The sequence below is a fragment of the Lactuca sativa genome, chromosome 3, assembly GCF_002870075.4.
Source record: "Lactuca sativa cultivar Salinas chromosome 3, Lsat_Salinas_v11, whole genome shotgun sequence".
Classification (NCBI taxonomy): domain Eukaryota; kingdom Viridiplantae; phylum Streptophyta; class Magnoliopsida; order Asterales; family Asteraceae; genus Lactuca; species Lactuca sativa.
In genome coordinates, this window is record NC_056625.2 from 128,127,472 (window position 1) to 128,148,302 (window position 20,831).

Here is a 20,831-nt window from a genome sequence, read left to right on the forward strand (position 1 = left end):
TAGCTCATTTCATATAACAGTCAAACCGATCTAACAGATCACCAATCATAGCAACATCCCAATAACCGAGATATAGACCTAACCGGTCACTAACATGGCATCATCCTATAACCAGGAAAATCATGTGTACATAGACATCATATAACACTAGCATGTATATATATACAGTCAAGCCGATCTAACAAATCACAAAGCATAGCAACAATCCTATAACCAGGATATCGTCCTAACAGGTGACTAACATAGCATCATCCTATATATTAGGATACCGACCCTACCGGGTCACTAAAGCATAGTATATCACCATCCTAACTACCATGATATAAATCATTAAGCATAACACGCAATAATCTGAATACAATCCATAAAGGGTCGGCCTTGGTGCCTTAGACCCTGTTGATATAGTGAGGAGAACTCACCTGGCACTACTGAAGTCCTGCCGATAAAACTCCAGCTGCTGGTTGACAAATTCCCGAACTATCAACATCCAATAACACCCAATTAATAATTGGGTTCCAAGCGCAAAGTTCAACTCACACACTAAAGGCTCAATAGTCAAGTAATGGGCAACATCCAAACATATGGCCCAATTTTCCAAATCGGGCCCACACCCTCATATGGTTACCCTAAGCCCATCAACATATTCTAGTCCTTATGATTATTCTTGGATGACCCATTAATAATCGAATTACCAAATCCCAATAGAAAGGCCCAAAAGAAATTAGGGTTTCATATAAGGTGACAATTAGGGTTAAGTGTTTCTCACTTAACCCATTAAGGACTTAATCCATTAAGTCCCTTACTTTACTAAATAAGTCATATGTTATCATTGGGCTTAATACACGATTCCATTTCAATGGCCCAAATGTGGATCTCGATAAGTCCATGCCCATAATCCCAAAATTAGGGTTTTCACATAAAATAATGATTAGGGTTAAGTGTTTCTTACTTAACCCATTAAGGACTTAATCCATTAAGCCCATTATTGCCTTAAGTTAGTTTGCCAATGATTATTATTTAATATTTCAAGTTATTAAATAATCTCGTGTGTCCCGATAAATTCTCAAAATTGGGGTTTTATGCCATTAGGGTTTTCCAAACCCTAGTTAAGGTTTTCCAACCCAATACTAGCCCATTAGTCCATTGGTTGGGCTTTTAGGTCATATTGGGCCTTATTGGACCCATTTGGGTTACATTGATCCCACATTGGCCAAAAATCCCCCAAAGAAGGTCCAAACGCAATCAAAGCACACCGCCACCCGACATGGCGGTCGGTGGCGGTAGCTACCAACCTACGGTGGTGGTTTGAGCTTCTCTTTCATTATTCCACTTGTTACAATTTACAATACCATCTGATTAACACACACAAACACTAATAAACACACACACAACCACCTTGAGGTGGCCGGCGGCGGCAGATGGTGGCAGCCACCATGGCTAGCAGCCATGGTGGTCATTTACTCCATTTTCTAGCCGACAACACTACTTACAACACATACAAACACAATCTAAACACTAGAACACACCCATCATCAATCTGGAGGCGGCGGGCAGTGATTTGCGATGACAACCACAACACAACGGCGGCAAAACGGTGGTTTGCGGTGACAGCCACCACCTCACGGTGGTAGTGGCGGTTTCTTTCCATTCCCCGTCAAGCAGCAACACCCACCAGCAAGTCCTTGCTCGGATAAGGACTCAAAAAACCCGTCTGTGGTGAGTGGCGACGGGAGTAGAGCAACAGCCAGAAGCAGCGACGCTTGGAAAGGAATGGGGAAGGGAGGTGGTGGTGCGAAACCTACCGAGCATAGCAGCAGCCTCACATCTAGGCTTTCTGGCGACCCATGCGATGATCCAAGCTATTTGCGACTTTTCCGGCGGCAGTAGGGCAGGTGGCATTCTAATGGAAAGTTATGGATGGCGGATGAGGCCTCACATGGCAATGGTGGCTCACGCTTTCAGCGGCGGTCATTCGGCACTTCATTTGGTCGGAGCACAAGAGGGAAAACCGGCGATGGCGGCTGGAGGATGAAGATGAGGTGGGGTGGCGGCCGATGCATAAAAGTAGGGTTAGGGTTTGAGACAATGGAAAAGTTTAGGCTATATGCCCGCTTCATTGAAACATTATCCCATATTGACACATCCGGTCCCTCCTTTCCTATTTCTTTAAAAACAACTCCTTAATGTACCATTTAAACCCTTGTTCCCGTAATCCTTTTCAAATTAAGTACGGTATTTACTCTTTAACCTCGGAAATCACAAGTATATCATTTGGCACCCCGAAATCAACACCTCACTAATTATTATTTTATTTTGGACTATATTAACATAAAATAATAATACAAATTGCTTCTCAGGTTCCAAGTTTATTATTTAATTATTATATTTTAAATGGGATGTTACAAAGTTACAAAGGTTTACTAAGGAACTGCCCACATCATGATCTAAATAGTCAACAAGAAGTCTCGATTTTCTATGATGGAGTAAATGTGACAACTAGGCAGCTCCTTTATTCTTAAGGAACTCTCACAAAGAAAGCACCCCTAGTGATAAAGGAGCTAATTAAAGAATTCTCTAAGCACTCTAGAGAATATCATAACCCAAGGAATGAACCAAGTCGAGGGGTGGTGAACTCAGTTAATGATAGCATGGTAGTAATGATGGCTAAGTTAGAGAATTTGGACCGAAGAATAACTAAGATGGACCAATCCATCCATGTCATTACAGTGGGATGTGAAAACTATGGAGGGCCCCACCTTACTAAGGATTGTGACCTTGATGAGAATGGGAACCGGAAATTACAAGTGTGTTATTCGAGTGTGATAGGTTTGATGACAATTGGCGAAAACCAAAAAAGAATGGCTACCTTATGATGAGTACAAAAAGGCAAAGGAGGAGAAGTATAAGAAAAAAGAAAGGGGCTTTTATCAAAAAGAGGAACCGATGCTGGAGAAGAAATCTGAATTGGAGGATATATTCAGAAGATTTGTAGCCGCGTCCGAGGAAAGGCACAATGATACCGACGCTGAAATGAAGGAGCAACGAAATATGCTTAGAGAGCACCAATCTATGATGATGGTTCAACAAAATATGCTCAGGAATCAGCAAGCATTTATTCATAACATTGAAAAACAGCTAGGCCAGCTTGCAAAACAAATCAACCAAAGAGCAACAGGTGAACTTCCTAGCAATACCGAACAAAATCCCAGAATGGCGCATGTGAAGGCAATAACAATAGATACTGAAACAATTTTCACTCCTCTGACCCCTGTCCAGAAGAATCCCAACAAGGTGAAAACAGAAGAGCAAAATAGATGGGAATCAAGTATACCCGAATCGATCGCCGAGTCGCCAACAAGGACTCGACGAGTCCAAGACCTGATGACACAAGCAGCTTTCTTTAGAAACCTTACCGGGCCCCTTTGCCATTTCTGAGCCGAGCCATACCTAATGAGCAGATTCAAGAATATAGGAGGTTTATGGAGCACATAAGGGCACTCCAAGTGAATATTCCATTTATAGAAACGATACTTCAAACACCAAAATATTCAAGCTTGCTTAAAAACCTCTTTACAACTAAAAAAGATATGGCAGAAGTGGTTGAGATAATGTTGAATGAACTGCCAGAAAAGAGGGGCGATCCGGGAAGCATCACCGTACCTTGTCAATTTGGGAACATAATGTCCACACAAGCATTGACTGATTCAGGGGCAAGTATTAATATTATGCCATATTCCTTCTTCCAAAAGTTAAACCTTCTGGTTCCAAAGCCTATTCATATGAAAATCCATTTGGCCGACAAAACAACATTACATCCAATGGGTGTGTGCGAAGATCTTATTATCAAAGTTGATAAACTAGTATTTCCTATTGATTTCATAATATTAGACATGGAGGAGGACCTTAAAGTACCAATCATTCTTGGGCGACCGTTCTTGAATACCGCTTGTGCCTTGGTAAATATGCGTGAATCTATGCTAACATTAAGGGTGGGGGATGATTCAGTGATTTTTAAAGCTGAGGAAATGGATAAGCACACAGAGCCAAGAGAAGATGAAGTTTCCTCAATAGATTTGGAGGATGAATTGTTAGAAAAAGAGCTTGCGTGCTTGCATGAAATCAATCCAAGTCAATTCTTATTATCTTTGGAAGAAAATTTGAATGCCAAAGGAGATTTGGAGGAGATAGAGAGGCTGATCGAGGAAGCTGATTATCAAGAAAGCCTTAAAAGTATTGGAAGCCCACTGACTCGCCGAGTCGCTCCTTCTGACTCGACGAGTACATATGAAAAATCCCGATTTGTTGAAGATTTTAGTCTGCAAACCGTTAGTACCCTTTATGAACCATATGTGCACGTTTTTCCTGATAACATGGAGAATTTTCTTAAGGAAAGCAAATTTTTTGAAGATTTGTGGAACTTCCAAAATGCCCATTTTGCTTGCCTTGACACAATTATGCAAAATGATGAAGCAATTAATCATGACATGAAGGAAATTTTAGAAGATAAAGGGGATACTAAAACTTTGAATAATGATAACCATAACTCTTTCATTGAATCACATATAGCAATGCCAACCAAAAGCAAAAGAACCAAACCTCGCTCCCTTGTCTCTACTACGTTTGAAGTTGTCACTTTCAAAACACGGGATTCTTTAATATGTGATGAACTTGAGGAAAAACTTGTGCCTTCAAGTGATGATGAGCTAATGACCAAAAAGGCAATCGAGGAAGATGAAGAAGGAACGAAAACGATGGGGCGTGAAAAGGAAGAAATGAAAAAGAAGAAGCATGATAGAAGGATAAAGTGTAAAGCTGAAGAAATTGTTGCAAGAAAGAGAATGGAAGAATTGAAGAGGGCATATAAGAGAAGAATCAATCTTTACAAGACAAAATATAAAGTGTAGAAACTGAAAAAGGAGATCCTAATGGAGGAGGAAGAAGCAATGTAAAGCGGGATGGAGTCCAACTAATGACTCCTTAAAAAGAAGCTCTTCCGGGAGGCAACCCGAGTTTAGAGTTTGTTTTCTTTTACTTTTCTTTTTCGTTTTACTTTCCTTTTTGTTAGAATCTGCTTTTATCAATCTTCTTTTGTGCTTAAAATGATTACTTGAGGGCAAGCAATGCTCAAGTGTGGGGTTGGTGGTATAAAATTTAAGAACTCAATTTTTTTGTCAAACAGAACGAAAAACTTGTCGAGTCTAGGTATCTACTCGACGAGTCCATTTTGGAAATCACGAAAAGTCGTGGATTCGCGTATCTACTCGGTGAGTAGGGACTCCTACTCGTCAAGTCCACGTATTTACCCGAAAAAAATTATTTAATTTTTACATTCTGTAAATAAGGGGTTTTAACCCAAATTGGTAAACACAACTTCATTCGCAGCCACCAGCCGCTTGTCGAGCATTCTCTCCTCTCAATCCTTCATCTTTAATTTCTTGCAAGTTCTTGCATCTTCAACCAAAAAAGGTAACGTCTTTTATACTAAATCTTGTTAAAAATCATATCTTGAGCAGTTTTATGGCTGTAATCTAGGAAAATCTCGGGTCTGGGGTTTACTCTAAATCTAGGGTTTTAATTTTTAGGACGAATTAGGTTTTTTTAGACATAATTATTTGCACATTTATGCTTAATAGACATACCAAGATAAAACCCTAGAATAATTTGTACATTTGGACGGTTAATTTCACCCCAACTGGAATGGACTCGCGTAGTTCATCCTACTCACCGAGTCGATTCATGGACTTAGCTAGTCCAGGTTGCAGATGTCTAGAATTTTGATGTTTTTAATTTCACTGTGTTTTGTTTGTGGTTTCCTTGGTTTTGGTTTGCAAGAAATATGTCCATGCGGGGACAAAGTTCAAGGGGAGGTGGCTATGGGGACCTCCCATGCTTAACGTTTCTACAAATAACCTCCAAATCTTCACTCACTCGCGCGGAAAACAAGCTGGAAGCACTCAAACGAAAGGAGATATATGTGCCCAACACAATAGACTGGCATTGGATAGGTCAAGCCAGATTGGAGGAGGAATTGACTTCTTATTTGGTCAAGTCTTTTGTACATGAAGGGGTGACCATAATCAATGACGGCTGGACTCGGTTATTCAAGATTCATGAACTGGTTTACCAGGAGCTATGCTGGGAATTCTTTGCTACCATCTCCGTCTGAGGTGGAAATGATTATTATAATCTGGGCATCATCACTTTTTGTCTTGGAGGGGAGCTGCGCCAATGCCACATAGCAGAACTTGCTTGGAGGCTGGTAATTTATGATCAAAATATGATCATGTCTGAATACTTTGAAGCATTCCTGGAGCACTGCCGCAAGGACTTGCCTGAAGAGGTGGTTGCATCTACTTGGTGGAACACAATTGCAAACCGGGTCTACATTCCTTCTTCTGCACAAGAGGGGAGCATCCGTTCTCCCATCCATCGCTTGATACATCGTCTGATTGCAAGCACTATTAATATGAGAAAGGATGATGATAAGGTTCCCACTCTTGATATTTTGTACATGTGGAGCATCATCACCCTCGATGTTTTCTGCAATCTGCCATATAGTTTGGGAAAATAGTTAGCAGAGGGGGCCATTAAAGAGCGGATCACGTCCAAAATCAACAGGGGCATGTTTGTTACAAAGCTGGCTAGGTCATATGGGATTTTAGACCAAGGGGCAACAAATGCATTGACAATGATCCCTTCTCCTACTTTTAGCACCACATTATATAGAAGGGCAAGGATCATTGAAGATTATAGTGGGGGACATTTTGGAATCCCAAATGAGGATGAAGTGTTGATGCCCGAGGAACCGAGAAGGAGGGTAAGGCCAAGAAGGGAACACATCCGTGAAGACCCACTGGTCATTTCGGTGGATGATGAGATACCAATGGACTGGTACAACGTGGAAATGAGATGGTACCAGGACGATCTTAGACGAAGCATGAACTATCATAAGGAATCATTTGTTTATTTATTTGAACAAATGAACATTGCGCCTAGACCCGGACCCAGATATCCCTATGTTGCGAGTTGGGAAGATCGGGTAAATCAAAGAAGGAACCAAGTTGGTGGGAGTGGAGCAGGAGGAGATGACGAGGAAGATGAAGATTGATATTTTTATGGTTTTATTTGTTTGGTTGTTTGAAGACAATTTTTATTTGTTTTGTGTGTTTTGAAATTTTAGTACTAAGGATAAAGTAGGAGTTTGTTTATTATCACTTGTGGTTGTTCTTATTTTTTCAGATTGAAGCTAGGATGCATACAAGAGTCTTGATGTCAAGGCTAAAGTAAGGTTCGGGTCTAGATGAGAATGTTCAAGTTTTGAGTTTAAGGTTGAGTCTGTTAGTAAAGAGCGTTAAAGAGTGCTATTTATTGAAGAGAAATTGGAGGGACACTAAATTGCCATTACCAACCTCATCAAGTGTTTCTGAGCAAATCAGAAACGGATTCAAGGCAGAAGATTTATTTTCCAATCAGCATCGTAAACGCCGAGTGCATATCTTGGACTCAACGAGTCCCTCTGCAAATATGTGACTTTTCTGCTAAAAACACTTTTACTCGCCAGGTTGTAACAACCACTCGACGAGTCACTCAATATTCCATTCTCATGCTTACGATTCGACCGCATTTGATACGGGTTCAACTCATATTCGTTGAAGATTAATTCCTAAAGATTTTTTAGACTATTTTCCTGCATTTTTGGAGCCATACCACACAAGATTTGACACCCAAGGCATGGATGAGTTGTTCCCATGTCTAAAGTCAGTTGAAGATGGTGCTTTGAATGAAGACGATCAACATCGCCATTGCTATCTGAGGGGAGTTTGTTCCAATTCCCTCTTTACTTTATTTTTTTCTTTATCATGCATAGTATGCAATGCAGACATTGCATAAATTAAGTGTGGGGTAGGGGTTGGTTATATTAGTTGACATTTTAGTTAAATTTTGAAAACTTTGCATAAAATTACTAGGGTTCATTTAGAAAATCATGGTTAAAGCAATTAGGAAATCTTGCTAGTGTTATGTTTGATGATTGCATAAAGACCTAAATGTTTAGTTGAGCCTATATACGTTATAATGCATTTGTGGCCTCCCTTTATTCTAGTGAAATCATGGGACAAAAACACAACCTCGCTTAGTTTGAGGAATGCAATAAGTTTAGCATCATGTACTTGAAATGTATCCAGGAAAATTTTGATCTTTAACCAATAAAGGTTGAAGTTGAGCGCCCCTGCTTAAGCATGTAGGTATTACGTGAAAAAAAAAGAGAATTACAAAAAAGTTGTAAGAATTTTGGAATAGTCAAATGAAAATCAAAAGTTCAAAGCTCTGAAAAAAATCAAAGAGTGAAGATACCAAACATCATAAAGGTGGTGAATTCAAAGAAATTAAAGATCAAATATCAAGGAGGAGAAGAATACCAATTAAGCTCTATAGTGGTATCAAAAAGTTGTAATTGTCTAGATTATGTATGCTTGGGTTGCTCAAACAAAAATACCTTAAGGTTAGGAGGTTCTCTGCAGATGGATTCGGAGGGATGCATAAAATGAGCATAGTTCAAAAGAAGTGTGCGAGTGTTCATGAGGATTGTAAGTATTTAGAATTAAGGGGGGTCTTTAGGAAAATTTTTAGAAACAAATGCATGCGTTGCGGTCTTGGAATAATGGTTGGGTTTGATTGGGATTGTCTTATATGATATTGTTATGTTAAACGTCTGTTTTGCTTGGGGGCAAGAAAAAGTCAAGTGTGTGGTATTTTGATATGTGCATATTTAGCTATATATTTAGTATAGATTTTTATTATTTATTAGCTAATTATTTGCAAATTATGGACAAAAGGTACTTAATAGTGTTTAAATTGTATTTCCAGTCCAAAAGATATGCTCGGAAGCGAAAGAAAGCAGGAGAGGCGATCGGAAGCTCGGGAACTGAAGAGAGAAGAAAAAGAGCCAAATTCTAAATCTACTCGGCGAGTAACAACGTCTACTCGGCAAGTACCCACGAAGGTTTGTGAAGCAATACGTAAAGTCCTTGCCGTATACGGATTCCACAAGGAGGACTCGGCGAGTCGATTATCTACTCGATGAGTAGACCCTGTTTTCTGAATATTAAATAGAAGTCCCATTCTCAAATTGAGGTGGAATTACTTTGCAACCAAGAAGACGTCTGGAGCTTTGGAAATCGTGAAGAACCCTAATCCTCAATTCTAAGAAGATTTAAGGAAACATAAGTTTACTTTTCCACTTTATTCTTGATTAGAACTATGTTTAGATTAATTGAATTCATTTTTGAGTTTGTTTTTACTGTAATTATGAACTAAAACCCTTATCTTCTGTTTAGGGTAGATGATTTTGTGAATATGGATTGATTGTATGGTTAGGATTAATTTAATTTGGTGATATTGTTTTGTTAAGCTTGTTAAAGAACCTTATGCATTAACCATAACTATTTTCTGTTAATTGACAAGTAATTAAGCTACATGAACATCTCTTAATTGCTTACCTCATGTGATTTATGTGACAACATTGTTATGTGCCTTGGAATAGCGAATGTGAAACTAGGATTAATTAGAGAATAGGTAAATTAATGTGTGAGCTTGTGTGATAAACCATCAACAAGAGGTTAAGTGAATCATTAATTTAACTAACCACTACAAGTCTTACTTAATACGAATTAATAAATTAGGAAATTTATTAATTTAGACAAGTGGCCATTGCTTGAATTAATCTGTTTTCTAAGGATTAGTAACAGCGAACATGAACCTAATCATCTTAGTCGGTAGCCAATCAAAAGTTAATCCGATACATTTACCATAAAATCAACCATAGGATCAAATGATTCAAACCTAAACGGAAGTCTCTTTTATTATTGAATTTAGTTTATTTTTACTTGTCTTAGCTGTTAGTTGCTTAGTTAAGTGTTAGTTAAATTTTAGTTAAGTTGCTAGTCTTGAAAAACTAGAGAAAACCTTACTTGTTACTTGTTCTTAGATAATATTAGTAATTAGTTTAGTTTTTGTTCCTTGAGTTCGATACCCTACTTATTTAACTATGCCACAATTGATAGGTCCATTGCCTTTGTGTGTCTAATTCATAATTAAAGAGTAGGATAAAACTTAGTTCGTTTCACACACATCAGTGACAAGTCTTGGAGTAGGGGTTCAGGGTCTGGATCAGGATCAGGCTCGGGTGCGGGATCCGAGCAGATTGATGATGGGCTACGCGAGTTCATCACATCTGAGATAACGAGATGTATCCTTGAGGTGACAGGGTCATCTTCGGGTCGATCAAGGAGGGGATTATTGAGCTGATGGAGGATCGCCTCCAGATATTCAGAAGTGACTTGGTGTTCAGCCAATCGGGTACGCGCACACTGTCCTTCAAGGACTTCAAGGGGAGTGGTGCGCCAAAATTTCATGGGGTGAAGGACCCCATTGCCGCCAAGAGATGGATCGTAGATATTGAGTTTGCGTAGTTGACGAGCTTCTGCCCAGAAGGGTCGAAGGTCCGCTTTGATGCATGTTGTTTGAGAGACAGAGTTAGGGATTGGTGGGAGTCAGTTGGTGACTCACTGGGATCCCTAGCCATCGAGGCCATGACTTGGTCGTCCTTTGTGACCAGGTTCAGGACTAAGTTTGTACCAGCTGTGGAGCTTCAACAGCTGGCCAGGGAGTTTCTTGATATGAGACAGACTACGGAGACATTGGCAGAGATCACTGCTAAGTTCTACGAGAGGGCTTTGTTGGTACCTCAGTATGAAGGGGATGAGGAGATGCGGAAGACCCGCTATTATGACATGTTGTGGGCTGACATTCAGGAGCATGTCAGCTACTCAGCCTACCCGACCCTGGAATCCATGATTGCCAGGGCAAGGGATAGCGAGATTGATTTAGAGCACCTCAGGAAGAGGAAGGCAGAGGCGGAGCAGGTTACTGGGGTTTTGAGGAAGAAGCCCAAGGGATCTGACACTAGGTCGAAGGGCTAGTCGGGCCAGAGCCACTACAGGAAATGCGGAAGGCCTCATGAGGGAGATTGTAGAGCAGGATCATTGGGATGCTATAAGTGCGGTAAGACGGGGCACTTTGGCAGGGATTGTACTGCCCCTGTCCCCACTGTCTAGACGTCAGACCTGATTTACTTTCATTACAATTAGAGGGGGCATAAAAAGGCCAACTGCCCTAGGTTGACAGCAGCAGCAGCAGCAATGCCAGTAGTGGCGCCAACTCCAACGACTACACGGGTTACGGATGGCCGAAAGGTCAAGTCAGAGGCTCCAGTAGTGAGGAGCCGAGCTTTCCAGTTAACAACTGAGGAGGCACGTGCCGCACCCGATGTGGTGACGGGTATGGTTTCTTCTCTCTAACTTTTATTATATGTCGCTCGTGATATTGATGTGTTATGTTTTGTTTAGGATCGTTCCATGTGAACGGTATCCCAGTTCAGGTGTTGTTTGGTTTGGGTGCTACCCGATCATTTGTCTCTCTTGCGCTTAGCAAGAGGTTCCCTGAGTCTTCGGGCATGTTAGATTTCCCTCTAGAGGTCGAGATTGCGGACGACCGATCAGTGCGAGCATTAGAGGTTTTTAGGGATTGTATTTTGAGTTTGTTCGAGGAGCGCTACTTGGTAGACTTGGTTCCCATACCATTGTGGGGGAACAAGGTTATTATAGGCATGGATTGCTTGAGCCCCAATGGGGCAGTGATCGACTGCACGTAGCAGTTGGTCTTGGTCAGGACCCCAAATGGGGGAGAGCTGGTGATTCAGGGCGAGAGGCCACATTGTGGACCAACTTTATGTTCAGAAGCAAGAGCCATGCGCTATCTCCAGCAGGGGTGCGCAAGGTATGTCGCCTATGTCGTGGATACCCGGGAGGCGGTTGAGGCGACGGTGAGTGACGTGCCGGTGGTACGAGAGTGCGCGGATGTATTCCCAGAGGAGCAACCTAGGATACCTCCGGAGAGGCAGGTAGAGTTCAGGATCGACCTAGTTCCTGGTGCAGCTCCGATAACCAAGGCACCATATTGGTTGTCTCCTCCTGAGATGCAGGAGTGGTCTACACAGTTGCAGGAGCTATTGGACAAGGGATTAATTAGACCGAGCAGTTCACCCTGGGGAGCCCCAATTCTATTTGTGAAGAAGAAGGATGGGTAGCATCAGATGTGCATAGACTACCGGGAGCTGAATAAGGTAACGGTGAAGAATTGTTACGCACTCCCGAGGATTGATGATCTCTTTGACCAACTTCAGGGAGCATCTTGGTTCTCCAAGATTGATCTGCATTCATGTTATCATCAGATGAGGGTTAGAAAGGCGGGGGTTCTCCTATCACAACACGTTTTAAAGTCGTAAGGGTAGCAGATCCTATAAGAACATTGTAGTTAAGCATTCTTAGGCGAGAGAAATTCTAGGATGGGTGAACCCCTAAAAAGTTTTATTTTCGAGATCCCAAAGCAGAAAATATTGTGACATGTGTCAGAGGGGATGTTACAAATAGTATTAGAGCTAGGGCACGAGTAAAGGTGTTCGATGGGGATACTGAACCCTATAAAGGAGGCGGGTTAAAGTGACTTGATACCTGGACCTGATCCCACATTGGTTGGGAAGGAGCACTATGCATTCATTATAAGGTATGTGTATACCTTCCATGACACAACATGTTTTTAAAGTGTGCCTGAGTAAGAAAAATTTTAGGATGGGTGACCCCTTGGAAAGTTTCCGTGTCAAGAGCCCAAAATGCACAATATTGTGATATGTGTTAGAGGGGAATGTTACATCTCCTACAATATAATTCATCAACCAAGACTTTTATGCACCATAACTTGTTGGAAACTTAACTTAAATGTTGGTGTCCATATAATCTAGAAAAATCATCAACAATAACAAGAATATACATTTTACCACCCAATTATTCAACCAATGAAGGACCACACAAATCAATGTGTGGTAATTCATTAGGTTGTACAATTTTTGTATTGATGGTAATCAAATGTCCTTTTCTAGTAGTTTGCTTCCTTTGTTCACATGCAACACACAATGAATCGTCATCAAACTTTAAAAGTAGAAGTCCTCGAACTAGATCATTGATCACCAATTTATTGATGTCAAACATATGGATGGCGCACCAACAACAGGTTTCATGTAAAAAGTGAACATTTCACCTTTTCTTTTCTATTTGAGCAAGACTTCTTTTGTGAGCTTATTGGATATCACATTACATTTTTCATCAAAAGTGGCTTGAGTTCCTATACCAACCACAAGTTATGAAAAACTTATTAGATTATGGTTTAAACCTTCAACATAAGCCATTATTTTAATAGAAATTGTCCATTCGTTATTTGCCCATAGCCTTTTGTGAAAGATTGTTTTGTTGGTTTAGTGAATTTTGGATTTGGAAAATTTTGGTTGTTTAGGAACAAATGATGTTTTCGGTTTTGAAAAATGAATCATTTACCTTAGATAATGACGAAAGCTATTTCTTATTTTGTTACTTTGAAAAGAATGATAGTAATGTTTCGACACATCACATTTTTCAAAATTTTGTGAATCATCAGTTCTGCGATAACCTTTGGTATCTTTGACAATCCAAACTCGTTTTGAACTAGATTTGAATTTTGTATAATCTTCGAAGTTTTTCATGTTTCCGGTTATTAATTCGAACTTTTGGTTTTACATTCAATTTTTTTCAACATTTTCGTATGAATAAAACGCTTCTTCTGTGACCTTCATGTTGTCTTCTTTTACTATTGAAGTTAATTATGAATCGATTTGAGTTATTCTCCCATTTTTCACAAAAAAAAATTGATTTGGAAAATCTTTTAACCCAAAATAATAACAAGCAGATGATTCAAGATAATGTTTATCTATTTCTGATAAACCTTTTTTGCATTCGAAAGTATCTTCATAAAGTTGATATTCAATAATTCTCGTTTCATTTTCATTCTCAAAATCATTATGGAAGTCTAATTCATTATTTGAGATATCCTTGATTTTGATTTGTTCATTAAAAAATTTTGAATTACAATTTTCAAATTTTGATTTTGATGAAAGACAAGTTTCAGATAAATTTTCAAAATTATATTACATTTTCTTTAGTCATAGAATTTATTTTGGCTAACAAATTTTGACAAACTTTTGATTCGAAAGTTTAACTTTCAAATTTTCAATTCTTCTTTTCATTTGAATAAAACCTTCACAAAATAACTTCATTACAGAAAAATAAAAATAAAAAATAAATAAAATACCTGCTTCTTCGGTATTAATCAAACCTTCTGATAGTCAAACCATAAACTGTCATTATTATCATTCTAACTCCCCTAATCTAATAAATAAAACCATTTTCTCCACGTGTCAGTTTTTCAGCCCACCTAAAGCTTCTTTTCCTGCTCCAAATTTTTAACCGAAATTCCTAAATTTCCCCTTTCATTCGGTACGTTTTATACTTCGGCTGCTAACTCGGTGCATGAAATCAGAAATTTCAAAAATCTTATCTTGATTTTGTTCTTAATTTCCTGCAATTGAAATTTCAAAGGTTGTTAGCAAGAAATCAACAATAATCGATAAATTAGCACGCTAATAGCAAGAAATCAAGATTCAATCTCCAAATTTGAATTGGCCTTTTGTCAACTTCGTATATACCTCGAACGCACATTCATCTCTAACAAAGCTAAGCATCTCCTTCACCTTCGTCTCTCTCATTTTAGTGTATATTCACTCATATGTCTCTCATCTTAGATTCTTAGTATGCGTCCGGTCACCATCTGATTGTTGACACTTCCTTTCCCAGACGCCCTGTCCATCGTCTTCATCTTTTCTCTCACGACGACTCAATTTGGACATTGTGTGTCCCCCATCGGCTGTAATACGGAGGTAAGAACCTATTTTTGAACCCTAATCTTCGATTTGGTTCTACAATATATGTCTAAGATTTTAGGACTCAATATGAGTGTTGAAAAATAATATGAGATTGAAAGAGAACTACCTTACCGCAGAGATGACAGAATATTTGTTTAGAAATCCATTTCAAATATCTTAAATATTATGATGATTTTGGCTTCTCATTTAATTAATTTAACAATTTTATAACCTATCAGTGTATTTTGATCGTGGTTTAATGTGTGTTTTTAATTTTGTACTTTTCAATTTCGTTTGCTGTTAGGTCACATTTTGGGTGAAGTTGATAAGTCTCACATTTTTTTTTTTGCATTTGAAACATGGATCGTTGCTGAACAAAACAATGAGGGACACGATTTCTGTCATCATTTTGATCAATATGTTAATAAGGTGTTATTATTTTTCTCCCATAGTAGGTACATTCTTCTCCGTGTATCACCCCATATCTCAACATCAAACCATTGTTTCACCTCATATCCCAACATATGCGTGCTTGGTTTTTTGTTGCAGAAATTGAAACAATGATATCTACTTGTTTTCTTTTGGTCAATTTCTAAAGGTATGCTTTTTTATAGGGTTATTTCCAATAAAGACCCCATATTTACTGATTTTTTTCGTTTCAAACCAAAAGGTTTGTTTGTTTCCCAAAAAACCCAACTTTTGCAAAAACTTATTTTTTTGTCTTGTTACCGGGTGAGCAACCCTCTTCCTCCTTTTCGTTTGCCTCATCTGGCCCCTGTAGAAAAATAGATCCACCTGTAATTCCACATTTCACCATTGATTTTTTTATAACATCATTTTTTTCATGTAAAAGTATTTTTCAAAAAACAATACACTCACATGGCATAAACTATCTCCCCACTGCTATCAATATCCAAATCCTGATCACTCTCTAAATCCTCATCCATGTCATCAACAATATACAAACTCCCAGTAACACACCGATTCTAATTATTAGCTCTAACTGGAGGAATTGTAGCTTCTGTAATTATTTGCATAATTTCATCAACACTTTGCATTGGTTGATCGGGGCCACCAAATTGATCCATTGCATTTCCTTTTGTCAATTCTTCTGGCAAGTTCTTCACAAACCATTCATGGTTTCTTATCTCATCCATTGTTATCCGCTTAGCAGGATCAGCAACAAAGATTCTAGAGATTAAATGGTGATAGTCGGTGGAAATGTGAACGTAAGATGGAATCGAGTATTTGCCATTCAGAATTCGTTGTATAGTCTTATGGAAATTCTTGGGTTTATCAGGGTCTTCAAAAGGGTATGCTCCAACAAGAATGACATATAGTGTTACACCACATGACCACATATCTGCAATCTTTCCATCATATTCTTTTTTAAGCAAGACTTCACTGATTCAGTTTGTTGCAAGTTCAGACTAGGTGAAGAAGATGAGCAGTAGCTTCGCTCTTGGCTAGGAAGAAGCAACATAGGTATTAAGGGTTGTTTGAAGGAGGTGGTGACGGGTTGGTTTATGTTTTTAGGTGGTCTCGGCTAGAGGCTGGGGTTCGAGTATCGATGGAAAGGGCGAAGGTGAGAGGTGGATTCGGTGATGATGCAAAATCGAAGGCGATTGTCGGTTTCTTGATAAGTAAGGATGGAAAGGTCTCGAACCTCAACTAGAGGGCAAATAACACAACAACGGATTTTTTATGTTTCCTTTCTTTGTTGCAGGTGTTTTTTGATGGAGAAGATGAAGAGCAGCAGTAGATTTTTTCTTCTGTTTGTGATGGAGGTTGTGTAAAGGAGTTCTAAAGTGGTGGCTATGGATTTGGTTTGTTTTGGTTCTAGATCAACAAAGGAGTGGCCCCAATGGTGGGTTTCTCGATAAAAGCTCTTCTCTCTTTTCTTCTTCTTCGTGATTTGTTTCAATCGACAGAACATGAATCAAATACATACGATAGTTTCGATGAATCGGAAGGGCGCATCAACACACAATCGACTGGGTTTACCTTTACTAGTAGATCCCAATCATCCATTCGATTGGGGGAATTGATTTGGGGAGAAATTCAATTTTGTTGATGAAGGAGGATACAGTCGACTGGTGTAATGGTTTAGGGGAAAGTAGGATTGTTGGGTACCTACTCAACCGGTTACAATACAAAAAAAACAATTTTTTGCAAAATGTGTGGTTTTTTTTTAGAAAAAAACAAATCTTTTGGTTTAAAACGAAAAAAAACAGTAAATATGGGGTCTTTATTGGAAATAACCCTTTTTGATATGTTTTATTCATGTTGATTTATATTGACCTAACTATGGTTTGGAATTTGTAAGATAAGTTAGTTGATATCGAAATGTTGGAAGTTCATATGTTCTTTTGATCTTTTATTTTTCGGGGAGGGGTTTAGGGTTTAACTTCATATGCAAATAATCCAACTCCTTATTTCATGGTTCTGATTACCTGGGTAACATGATGAATTTCCTTGATTAACAACTTAGATTCAAAATTTGATTTGATGCATCTTACACGATGGTTCTTTGATCTTGAACAAGAAAAGCAAAAAGAAAGGTTACTTGACCATAATTCACGAGATGAAATTTAGAACAACACGTAAATGAAAAAATTTTAAACCATATACATTCAATAATTTTGAACCAATGGTTTTATGACAATGTAAACAAACCGTTCTCTTTGTTTTAACTCATGCATCGTGAATGATGATGAGTAATAAACCTAATATTATCCTATAAAAAAATTATTTTATAGGTTTAATTGGTTTTATGTTTATAATTTTCAGACAATGGAGTTTGTAGGAATATACATGTAACGCGGTGTTATTATATTTGAAGTGTGATATCATCTATTTTCTTAACAATCCTTATAATAATTTACAAGTCTCTAAACTTGAAACCTAAGGGTAGGAAATATTAAACTTTGATGAATCCCTTTGCACTATGTTAACTCATTTCCCATTTATTTCATTTGTATTTATTTATGCTTGGTTAAATTTGATTGGTTTTATTATTTGGTTATATAAAAATTAGTTGTTGAGCGAAGAATGAAACGTGGAAGAAAAAAGAAAGAGAAAAAGAAATTGAATGCTAACATAAAGAATGTAATCTACACTTTATAAATCCTATAATAATGTTTGCTTTTCATTTTATGGTCTTATTAAACACATGATTTAGGAATATTATTTTATTATTTGGCTGTACCCATGTATCTATTCAATCTTTCAGCAAGTTCTTCAAGGGCAACCTCATTTATTTGAGTTTTTTACATTTGCAATATGTAACAATTTTTTCGCCATTTGTTGTTTTGTTGGTTATTGGAAAGAAAGAATTTTTTGAGTGTATCGATCATTGCATATACAAATTACAGGGATTTTAGATATTTTAATGTTGGAAATAAGATCAGCTACACCACCTCTATCTCTTGCAGGCATACCAACTTCATCCATAATCAACACCGCCTTTGGATGCTTGGATCGGTCAAAGTCAACACTTAAAGATTGATTCTTGACAAGTTCTTTAACAGAATTACCAGTGCTACTACTAATTCCCTTTTCAATTTTGGCATAAGCTTTTCCACGACTATGGTTAGCATTAACCTCCATTGTCTATATGACTAACCAACTTTGTTGGTGTGGTCTTCTCTATGCTACGTGTACCACTTAGCAATATTGCCTTCTTTGCCCTGGTTCGCTCTGTTTCTTTCCATTCGCCTTGCTGGCACCATTTAGGGAACTATCCTTCCAGTGTATCAACCAATCAAGAAGTTGCTTTACTAGAGACTGATTCCCTGTGATGTCATTTGTAACCTTTGGTTTATTCAAAACAAAAAAATAAAAAGTATAATCGGATAACAAATGCAAAAAATAGCAATTTACTTCCTACTTTCATTTCTGTTTTGTTACAACATTATACTTTGAATAATCCACCAAATTATACCAATGTTAATCTTAGTGTCCTAATAAGAAGAAATTTGGAAATAGGTTGATTGTTATATGTTGGTAAGTTAAGAATGTAATGTGTTTTTCATGTTTTCATGAATTTTAACTTCAAAGAAAAATCGATCTTATTAGACCAAAAACCAACAAAAGCTAGAAGGAAATTGGTTTTTAGCTAGAAGTTTATTTATTTATTTATTTTTTATATTTGTTACATGTTATTTCAGCATCATAGATTGCTTATTTTTCTGATGTTTATATTTAAAAATAACCATAGATGGGATGATAGTTGACTTCTTTTCCAATCCTCTCACCATAGGTTGCAACATATGTAGACAATTTCAAATAGAAAGGACCACCAAAACTCGACCAAAATTAGAACTCATCCCTCACATTTCTAGCTACTTTCAAGCTTGATTGAATAAAACTATCCATAAAAATAAAAGTTGTATCCTTTTTGATGTAAAAAAAAAATATTTATCATCATCCTCTAATATATATGTATATATAGAACAAAAACCGAGTCCTGTGGAAAAGATTGACCACCTTTTTCTGATTTAGTACAGTATGACCACCAATAGTGCAATTGATCGAATTGACATGGAGCTTAAAATTGCTTTTACAGCTTCTATGGATTTATGTTCAATCCACTTTTTTTACGATTACAACTTCTATCGATCTTAGTTCAATCCACATTTATAATTTCTCTATGTTAACAAAGTACATTGCTATTTTGGGTAAGGTATTGCAAATATATTGTTGTTACAGTGTCGTCATGTTTAATTTGTCATGTATAATGTCATTTTCATGATTTATTGTGTTTCTTTTCACTATACTCAAACTTAGATATTCATAATGGTGTATATATTTATTTTAGAGTAAAATTGTAAACTTACTAAGAAACTTCTATCTTTGTAAATTAATAATGTTTTTTTGCAAATATTTGATTAGTCGTTACGATTTCGAATTATAAATATTGTTTTTCTTTCTCTAAGTGTGGGCATACTACATTGTGTAATTGTTAACTTCTGAGTACATGCACATATTAAAAAAGTTCAACTAAACTTTTTCCGATCGGCTCATTTAAAAAAACTCATAATATACATTCATTATTTATTGTAAGGGATGTTTTGTTGTTTGTTTTTTATTTTAATGGATGTGTTCATGTATTTATCTTATATTACCTTATATTATATAATAGAAAATTCAAAAAAATTGTATGTCATATCTACTTTCATCTAAGGTAGAAGTTTTCAACATGACTCAGAATGGTAATTATATGATTATATAGTAGACCATGATGTTTTATTATTCATGAAATGAACTATATATTTACTTTGTTTACTTTATTTTCCTAAATTTAGTCACATTATTTATAATTTATTCCGTTGGGTTTATATATAATTATTACATTACCGACATATATAATTTGTCATATTTTAATATCATTTTCATGATTTATTGGGGTGGTTAGTTAAAATGGGAAAATGACATTTTAGCCAACAAAACTTTTTTCTTTCCAAGAATCGTGCATCAAAAGTAAGAGTTTAATAAGAATAAAAATTTTTATACAACCAACGTAGCTTGTTTTGTGGAGCTTCACAACTTTCATGTATTTAATAAGAATAAAGCTCCAAAAGTGATACTATGTTGCATTATATAAACTCATGACTTTTATAAAACAGATGAATTTACATGTGTAATTAAATACTTACAAATTACAAAGTTATTAAAAAAAATACAATATTACAATTCATAATTATTATTTAGTTTTTACATGTGTAATTAAATACTTACAAATTACAAAGTTATTAAAAAAAATACAATATTACAATTCAGAATTATTATTTAGTGAATGACTATTAGATTCTCCATATTCCCCCATTACTCCCCATAATTAGTGAACATTATAGCAAACATTATTATGAGTTTTATGAGTGTAGTTATGCACCACTATAATGAGCATTGATATCATACATCACCTTTCATCTTCTTTGTCTAGTATAAATAGTGAATATTATGTATTGTAAAGTTTGGTGATTTC

At 37.1% G+C, this 20,831-nt stretch overlaps 1 long non-coding RNA gene and 1 pseudogene across 1 annotated transcript; both read right to left on the reverse strand.

Annotated features, from left to right (window-relative positions):
- Positions 1–14,223: 14,223 nt before the first annotated feature.
- Positions 14,224–15,005, reverse strand: LOC122196895 (uncharacterized). Its single transcript, XR_006189364.1, has 2 exons — positions 14,630–15,005; positions 14,224–14,502 (listed from the first exon to the last, which is right to left on the reverse strand). It is a non-coding gene; the product is annotated as an uncharacterized LOC122196895 (long non-coding RNA).
- A 109-nt stretch (positions 15,006–15,114) lies between these two features.
- Positions 15,115–16,254, reverse strand: LOC122197156 (serine/threonine-protein kinase SRK2E-like; annotated as a pseudogene).
- Positions 16,255–20,831: the final 4,577 nt, after the last annotated feature.